Source organism: Pezoporus occidentalis, unplaced genomic scaffold, assembly GCF_034315485.1.
Source record: "Pezoporus occidentalis ecotype Australia unplaced genomic scaffold, CSIRO_AGI_Poc_V1 ctg16, whole genome shotgun sequence".
Classification (NCBI taxonomy): Eukaryota; Metazoa; Chordata; class Aves; order Psittaciformes; family Psittacidae; genus Pezoporus; species Pezoporus occidentalis.
Genome location: NW_026913425.1, coordinates 5,240,070 through 5,249,112, shown reverse-complemented (window position 1 = coordinate 5,249,112; position 9,043 = coordinate 5,240,070).

Here is a 9,043-nt window from a genome sequence, read left to right as displayed (position 1 = left end):
GTGATGCTTCTATACACCTTCTTGGTAGTATATCCTGTACTTCCCAGACACCTCTTTTTTGTGTTTGATCTCAGTCAGATGGTCTTTGTTTGACCATGATGGTTTCCTGCGCTGCCTCTTATATGACTTGCGTGTTGCGATAATCTTATTGGCCAATAAAGATGTCAGGCACAAGCAGGTTGAGTCTGCTTTAAAACAGAGTTGGGGTGAATTTAAAAAAATAATGGTTGCAATCTGGGCTTTGAAAGCACACTAATATTGTACAGAACCACTTTGTGTTGTCCCTCATATCTGAATTACACATTAAGGCTGAGACATACTAGTGCCTTAGTCCCTCTCTGTCAGGGCTATAAATTATAAGTAAATCCATATGTGACAGTTTGCTTACTACTACAATCAAGGGGTTGACAGAAACACTTAGAATCTTGATCTTGAATGTCAGTCCTTTTTATCTAAGCCATGGTTTCCTTTTGCTTTCCTCAGTCTTGTTACTGAACAAAGCATATACAGCCACTCTTTATTGGAGACTCAAAATCAGAGGAGATACAAATCCAGTGAGAATTATGGAAAGCAGAATCTTAATGTTGAACCTGAATTCAAAGATGCCTGGTGGGAGGGATGGATGGATGGAGAATACACATGAAAAAGTAATCTTAAGCACTTTATTCTGGGTCTCCTGAAGCTTAAGAGTATAGGGATTTAGAAGAAATATAAAAGCAAGCTGAAATAGTTGAGACAGGAAATGATTCAAGAGTGAATAAGAATTTCAGCAGACCCAGGACTGAAGCAAGGAAGATGCCTTGCTGTGCTGTGGAGATTGTGAGAGGTCAGTGACACACAAGCAAACTGTAAGGAGGATGACAGACTTAAAAATCAGTTCAGGCTCAAGGATGGCGTCAAGATATTCAGCCTTCACTACTGCAGAAGATAATTAAGCAAATTGTTGCATTAGTTGGAGTGTTGTAGTCCTCTTACAAAGTTTGAAAAAAAAATGTAAGATTTCATAGCTGCCAAAGAGTCTTTTGCAGGCTTTCCCCTCCTTTCAATAAAAGTTAAGTGGAGGAGGGATGCAGTGGAAGAACTATGGTGGTATTCTGGTTCTGACACCTGTCAAGGCTGTCCTCAGTGCACTTGCTCTAAACCAACCTATAACGTATATTTAGAAATACACATGTAGAGGATTTATTTGTCTGAAGAGATACTGCATAGAAAAAAAAAACCACCAAAAAACAAACCTGTGTGAGAGGTTTGACATTGACAGCTCTTCTAAGGAGCATGGAACAGGAGGACTATAGCAAATGCAGAGTATTACAGGATCATCTTGTGTAGACAAAGCTCAATGGGCTCAACAGAAATGGGAATGGTAATGAAAGAAAATCATGGGTGCCATTCTTGAAAAGGCAGTCATAGTTCAGGCTGAAAATAGTAAAAAAATTGACAAAGGGTGGAGAGGAGAAAGCAGCTCAGTTACTTATTTCTCAGGGCTAGTTGGAAAGTGATGATGATGAAAGGAAGGTGGACAGGGTTCAGTGGAATCCCTTTCCCACTTCGCATGGAGGTATTGGGATTTTCAAGTAAGTTCACCTTACTTGAAAATAACAGTTCACCTTACTTGAAAATGCCATGCAAGACTGTAAAAATGGAGACCGTGCAGCTGGCTTTTATGCAAAGCTGTTGTCTTAATGAGAAAATGTGAAAGGCTAAAGAAGAATAAACGTAAAAGAATAATTATTTCATAGACCTGTAAATGTAACAGAACACAGTCCTAGAGAAGAAATAAACAACTCTTAGATCAAAAGATTCATAGATCACCTTCACTGGAGGAATAAGTAGAAATTTATTAGCTACCTTTTTTTTTTTTTTTTTTTAAGCCGGTTCACAATATGTATACAGCTTAATGTCAACTTAAATTACATCTACGGTTTTCTGACAGATTCATTTGCTTTTTCAGGTTTATGTCTAACACACTGACAGTTTCTAATCAATAGGAGACAATTCCCTTTGAGAGTTATTAAAATATACCTTGCATTTAAATGCAATAAAAACCATGACTGAACATGCCTCTGTTCCTCATAATACGTAAATACCACATCTGGTCCATAAAAAACATGCATTATACAGAGGTTGTATGAATGCCAGATACGTATTATTACATGGAGCTGTTTTATCCATCTAGTCTAATTTCCAGATGTTTTATTACTTGTAGACAAGAGTATTGTCAAAACTGTTGCTGGAAGTCCATTTATTTCAAGAGTGCAAGGGACAGGGGTAGTAAGTTAAGCTACAGGAAATGTTTGTGATACAGTTAATGGCAAGTCATGTGACTGAATCATCAGTGCTATCATGTTTAAAGAGATGCACTTAAAAATTCAATTGCAGACTAAAATTTCAGATGACTGCATTTTAAATACGCACTTACTTATTCTTCCAGCAGTAAATGGCACATAATTGCAGGTAATATTTACAAAAACCAGAGCAAGCAACTAATGGAAATGTAATGGAAACCATTAGTGCAAAAGTTGCAGGTAACTATAACCATATCCAAAAACATATCAAGCAGTTAGCTAAAAATTCTGAATATGTTGAAAACTAATATCCTTTAATCCTCCAATTTGGAATTGGGCTGTGGGATTTTTCTCAGTGTTTTTTGTTTTGGTTTGCTTTTTAGTTTGTTTTTTTCTCCGCAAAGAACAGAAATGTGTTTTCAAACATTATTTGAAATTATAATGACAGTTCTCAAGGAGCCATATGGCATCTAAAAAACTTGTTTGGGTCACCCACAGAAGCAAGGTTTCTAGTGGAATAGTTAAAATGTGAGGGATAAAAAGGCGTGGAGGTGAGCGCATAAAAGAAGGAAAAGCAGCAGACATTATGTCATGAAAATGTTGTTTCACCAAGATGTCAGAAGAGACTGAACTAGGTTTAGTTTGAGCACAGCAAGGTAGAAATGAAGCAATTTTAAGAATGCCACTAGGAAGTAGGCACTAACATAAGGTTTGGACAGTATCCACTAGTTTTCCATGTAAAGAAAGTACATTTTATTAAACACAGGATTTGGTGTGGTGGAGAACAAGCTATACAGAGATGTGAAGGTCACCAAATGGAAACACACTGATTTTTAGAATATTCAGTGTATTAATGTGACTTTTTTGATTTTATCCCTGAAAAAAACATAGAATGACTATAGTAAGATTACTTTACGATCCCATTCAAAATGGCATCATAATGTGATCTCGTAACTTCAGAAGTAACAACCCCAGACTCTTTTCTGTCCTGAAATACTTCCTATACTGTCACTGAAAACCTCAAAGTTCCTTTCCTCAATTTACTGTGAGTCCTGTTTCAGATTACATACTACTTCTCACACCTTACCTTCTTTTTCAGTAAACCCCAAGCAGGACCACATCCATTTAAAAAAAATCCCTAACAACTCAATGAGCAAGTAAAGGAGAGCAGTCCTAACTGTTTCTCAGAAAAACCTGGCGACTATAGTCAATGATTCTAAGGTGGACTTCGCAGTTAACTGATTAAACAGATTAATCAGATTTACTAAATACCAGAATTTAAAACAGGTTGACACTATATTTACTAAAACCCTAGAAAACATTTCCAAACTGAGTTACGTAATGGCTAGGAGGGTAAAATGAATTTCATTCTTATGAGCACCCCAACCCCATAACTTGTACTTACCTTAAACTGAAAATAGACTATAAACAACCCAACTATAAACAACCCTTAGATATGACTCAAAAAATAGGAAAATATTCATCATGCTGTCCATGAAAAATATGATGGCTACTCCACTATTACTTGAATTCCTCAGAAATCAAGTTAGTATGATCATCAACCTGTCATCTACCTGGACTTGTGCAAAGCATTTGACACTGTCCCACACAACATCCTTGTCTCTAAATTGGAGAGACATCAATTTGATAGGTGGACCACTCGGTGGATAAAGAACTGGCTGGATGGCCGCACGCAAAGAGTTGTGGTCAATGGCTCAGTGTCCGGCTGAAGACCAGTAACGAGTGGTGTCCCTCAGGGATCAGTGTTGGGACCGGTCTTGTTCAACATTTTTGTCGGTGACATGGACAGTGGGATTGAGTGCGCCCTCAGCAAGTTTGCCGATGACACCAAGCTGTGTGGTTCGGTTGATAGGCTGGAGGGAAGGAATGCCATCCAGAGGGACCTTGACACACTTGTGAGGTGGGCTGATGCCAACCTCATGAAGTTTAACCATGACAAGTGCAAGGTCCTGCACCTGGGTTGGAGCAATCCCAGGCACAGCTACAGGTTGGGCAGAGAAGAGATTCAGAGCAGCCCTGCGGAGAAGGAATTGGGAGTGTTGGCTGATGAGAAAATGAACATGAGCCAGCTGCAGTGTGCGCTTGCAGCCCAGAAAGCTGACTGTATCCTGGGCTGCATCAAAAGGAGCGTGACCAGCAGGTCAAAGGAGGTGATCCTGCCCCTCTACTCTGCTCTCGTGAGACCTCACTTGGAGTATCATGTACAGGTCTATGTCCTCAACATAAAAAGGACATGGAACTGTTGGAACAAGTCCAGAGGAGGCCACGAGGATGATCAGGGGACTGGAACACCTCCTGTATGAAGATCGGCTGAGAAAGTTGGGGCTGTTCAGCCTGGAGAAGAGAAGGTTGTGTGGAGACCTCATAGCAGCCTTCCAGTATCTGAAGGGGGGCCTACAAGGATGCTGGAGAGGGACTCTTCATTAGGGACTGTAGTGATAGGACAAGGGGTAACAGGTTAAAACTTAAACAGGGGAAGTTTAGGTTGGATATAAGAAGGAAATTCTTTCCTGTTAGGGTGGTGAGGCACTGGAATGGGTTGCCCAAGGAAGTTGTGAGTGCTCCATCCCTGGCAGTGTTCAAGACCAGGTTGGACAAAGCCTTAGGTGACATGGTTTAGTGTGAGGCGTCCCTGCCCATGGCAGGTGGGTTGGAACTAGATGATCTTAAGGTCCTTTCCAACCTAAACTGTTCTATGATTCTGTGATCAGTAACACACCCTACATCTCAGGTTAAGGCCTGTCCTGCTGCAGCCATTAGCCCTCTTCTCTGAAGACAGCTCCAGTGAGCTGTCATATGCTCACTCCATATGCTAATCGATATGCCTTATTGACAAGCATTTCAGCAGGCCCCTCAAGCTAGTCAGAAAACGTGTGGTTTAGTGCACTGACAACTACAAGACCAGGACATCTAGAATTACAGATTGAGTGGCACAGCACAGGAGATTATCCCTTGTAAATACAAGACCCCTTGGTGGAAGTGAACAGCCAGCTGAGTGGCTTCTCATTGTGGTCTGGGGCCAAAGCCAGGAGGGTTCTTATATCCCTTCTCAAAATGATTGCGTATAATGATTGAGATAGCTTTGATAAGACTAACGAGGTAATTAATAATTCTCACTGATTGCATCAGTCTAATCACTAAGGCATTCCCTCCCCTCTTTCAAACTCTTCATTCTCTCATAGTAAATGGAAAACAACCTGGATAGAGAGCATGCTTGCTTGTACAAAGGAGGACAGAACACTCAGAAATGTTCTGTGTAAAAACACCACCAAGAAGAGAGAGACAATGCACTTGTGCAATGCTGTGGAAGAAAATGGAAAAAAAATATCCTGTACGTTCTCTGCAATGTTTCTGTGTTGGAAATGGGTAAAGGTTGGACTTAAAGATCTTAAAGGTTTTTACCAACGTAGTTGATGCTATGATTCTATGTAAGTGAATTTTTCTTTTTTGGATCCCACAAAGAAGCACTGCTTAAATTAATAGACTGCATAACTCCTGCTAAATATCTTGACATCTTTAGGGATCAAATGTGTCATTTAGAATATGTCTATAGCATATCTAACAGAATTAAATTAAACTTGACTGAGTACAGCAATATAAACACATATTAGAGAATTAGAGAATTCAAAACAAGCAGCTTGTTACAAACTTCACAAGACTTACACTTCTATGCTCAGAATGATTTTTTTTTCCAAAGCTAAGGACATAAGGACTATAGATACTAACAGTAGTGTTTATGTTAGGAGGTCTCCAAATACTTTGCAAAGGAGACACAGCTCTCCAAATATAACATGCTAGCCAAAGACATGCTAACAAATTCACAAAGATAGAACAATCCCAAGCTAAACCAGAACAGCTGCAAATTATATGGCAGGTAGAACTTGCCTCATCCTCAGTCTTCAGAGTAATTCATTCACCCATGTCCCACTATCAATTTTTATTGAAAGCATCTGCAAGCTCTCACTCCAGTGCTTTATTGTCCAAGAGAAAGACGAGTGTTGTTAAAAACAAAACAGTATCCTTAAAGTTCATCCCTCTGGGGATCTTTCAATATACAGTTACCCATATTACTGTCTAAAACAGGGTATTCCTTTTTCAGTTCTCATGAAATCCAAGGAGAAAAGGATATCATCTATCGGATATTTTTTGGACCAGGAAATGTGTTTGTCTTATATGTACCCTGGGTCCTGTTTGCATACATGCTGTAATCCTAACACATGTTCTTGTTTCATTTCAGAAGGACCAGTGAAAGAGTTTGTATCTACTGGCTTCTTTACTGCTCCTTAAAGCATGACTCTTCTGTAATCAAAGTTCATGATAAAAATTAAATTAGCCTAAGGAGGTTAATTTATATATCCTTCTGCCATATCCCCTATCCACTCCACCCGGCATTAAGGAGGCTCTATTTGACATTGCAAAAAAAAGGCTTTAAATTATTTTCTTCTTAATAGACTACCCTGCGTGCAGTTTGCTGCTTTTCAGGATCACAGTCCTGTTTTAAAATAACAGCAAATCTGTAAAAATTTGCCTGCAGTGAACAATGCACCAAATGTAGTTTGGGAACACACTAGAACACATTAGTGGGGAACACTATATGATCTTTTGGATCTCCTGGTACCAAATAGATGTCATAACACAAGCAGCCTCAAACATTTTCAGAACACCTCTGCCTTTCCCCTTTTGCTAATCCCTTTCTTGGTAGGTGATCTGACTGTTGTTGAGCCAGCACTTGACTTACAGGACTTAACCTCAATGGACCACTGAGTGACACAACCTTTTTCTTCTCTTTTACTTTCCCTACAAGACTTACTGCCTGTCTGGCACCACATAAACACAGCAATAGGTCTTCTCCATGTCCAGGTGAGCTTTTCTTGCATGCTACTTACCCCGGTACGCCAAGACAGAGCCACAATGAAGCAGCAGAGAGACACAGCTAAACCTAGTTAAGGGTGTCCAAGGAGGGCAGAAGACAGTATCATTAGGTATTGTGTGCAATCACTTTGATGTCACACACATTTACATCTTAATCACTGCATATACTTAATTTCATTGTAGTGTATAACAGATCTGCTGCAGCTGGCATTATGTCTCAGCAGCATTCATCAGAATGTTGGCAGGAAAGGACTTTTGCACAGGGTGGACTAACACCAACACCAGGTGAGGTCAGCCACAGCTTTACCTGGCCAAGCTCAAAAGCCCCTATGGATGAAACACTGTAGCCTTTCCCGTGTGTCCCTCTGCTGCTCCAAAGCTACCAGCCTGTACTGATGCACAAGACTATTTTATCCCTGCACACTTCTCATCATGAGTTTTCTGTTAGTCTGATCCTTGAATTTCTTGGAGTCTCTCTGAACTGAGTTCTGCCTATAGGCCTGTCATCCTCTCCTAATAAATTATACTGTCCAGCAATTGGACATCTCATCACAACAGGCATGGCATAGCCCTCCCTAGAGAACTGCAACTGCACCTGAAACCACTGTGTTTACTGGGGACCTAGCACAGAGTAAAATCATTAGGAGAAAGAGATCAAACATCTAAGTACCCAGCAATTGAACTCATCCAAAGTTTAAGCAAGAAGGAAGGCAGGAAGAAAACAAGATCCACTCAGGTCCTGAGAAATAATAATTCTCTTTCCTGCCTCTCTAAACATACCTAGGTTAGCTTTTTTGCTACTGGAAAATTCTTTCAGTGACCTTGAAGCACATGGGCTTACCCCTGCGCACTGAATTTTGCCCAGACTCAGAAGCTGGAACACAGTTTACTATTATCCTGTAATCTGTAATCAGTAAATTTGAATGTTAAGAATGTTAAGTACTCCGAATACAAGAAATCATTAAGTCGGCATCTGATTTGCATGGATTTCTTCAGTGACAAAACAGTATTTACCTTGCCATATACGCACAGCATGGAGGAGCTCGGCTTCTCTAATCAGCTAACAAAAGGTGCAGACGAGACTACCTGCTGTTGTATCACGCCTGTAGCTCCACTTTCAGGGTTATGTCCCTGGGGATGAGAGCCAAACGGTGATTCAGTGAGAGCATAGCACCACCTGCTGCCAAAGATAAGGATTCAGAACGGAGGAAAAGCTTTTGCCCTCTTCCTCTGTAATATTGCTAGAGTTAATTTTAAAAAGGAAAGCGAGAAAAGCTCTCTGTATCAGCTCTTCGATTATTAATGAATTCTCCTACATATAAAACTTGCAAGGGTTTTAAAACTCAGATGTTGTGTGTTTCTTAGCCATTTCAGTTATTCTGTCATGTTTATATTCAGTGCTAACAAGGCGCTTTTCTAGAAAACAAATCCCTTTTAGAGCTTATACACACAGGCAGTTTTGCCTAGTGTAAAGCAAAGGAAGTAGAAGGATCTGTGTTTTCAATGTGGTTTTTATTACAGTGATGCAACAGATAAGTGACTAAGGTGCTCCGACAGTAATTTAACCTCAGACAAATGTACTGTAATTATATTTGTGTGGGTCTGCCTTTGGTTCATAATACATTAGCAGGTGCCTTCCTGTACCGCACCTCTTCCTGATTCACCAGCCTGCTCTTGTGGATGCGCTATGCTCTTTCAGGATCTTAGAAGCCTGATCTCACCTCTCTGAAAAACTGCTGCTGTGCAGCTGGGTGTATTGGGTTTACATGGCAAGGGGTTGGTATAGGGGGGATACAGGGGTGGCTTCTGTGAGAAGCTGCTAGAAGCTTCCCCAATGTCTGACAGAGCCAGTGCAAGCCAGCTCC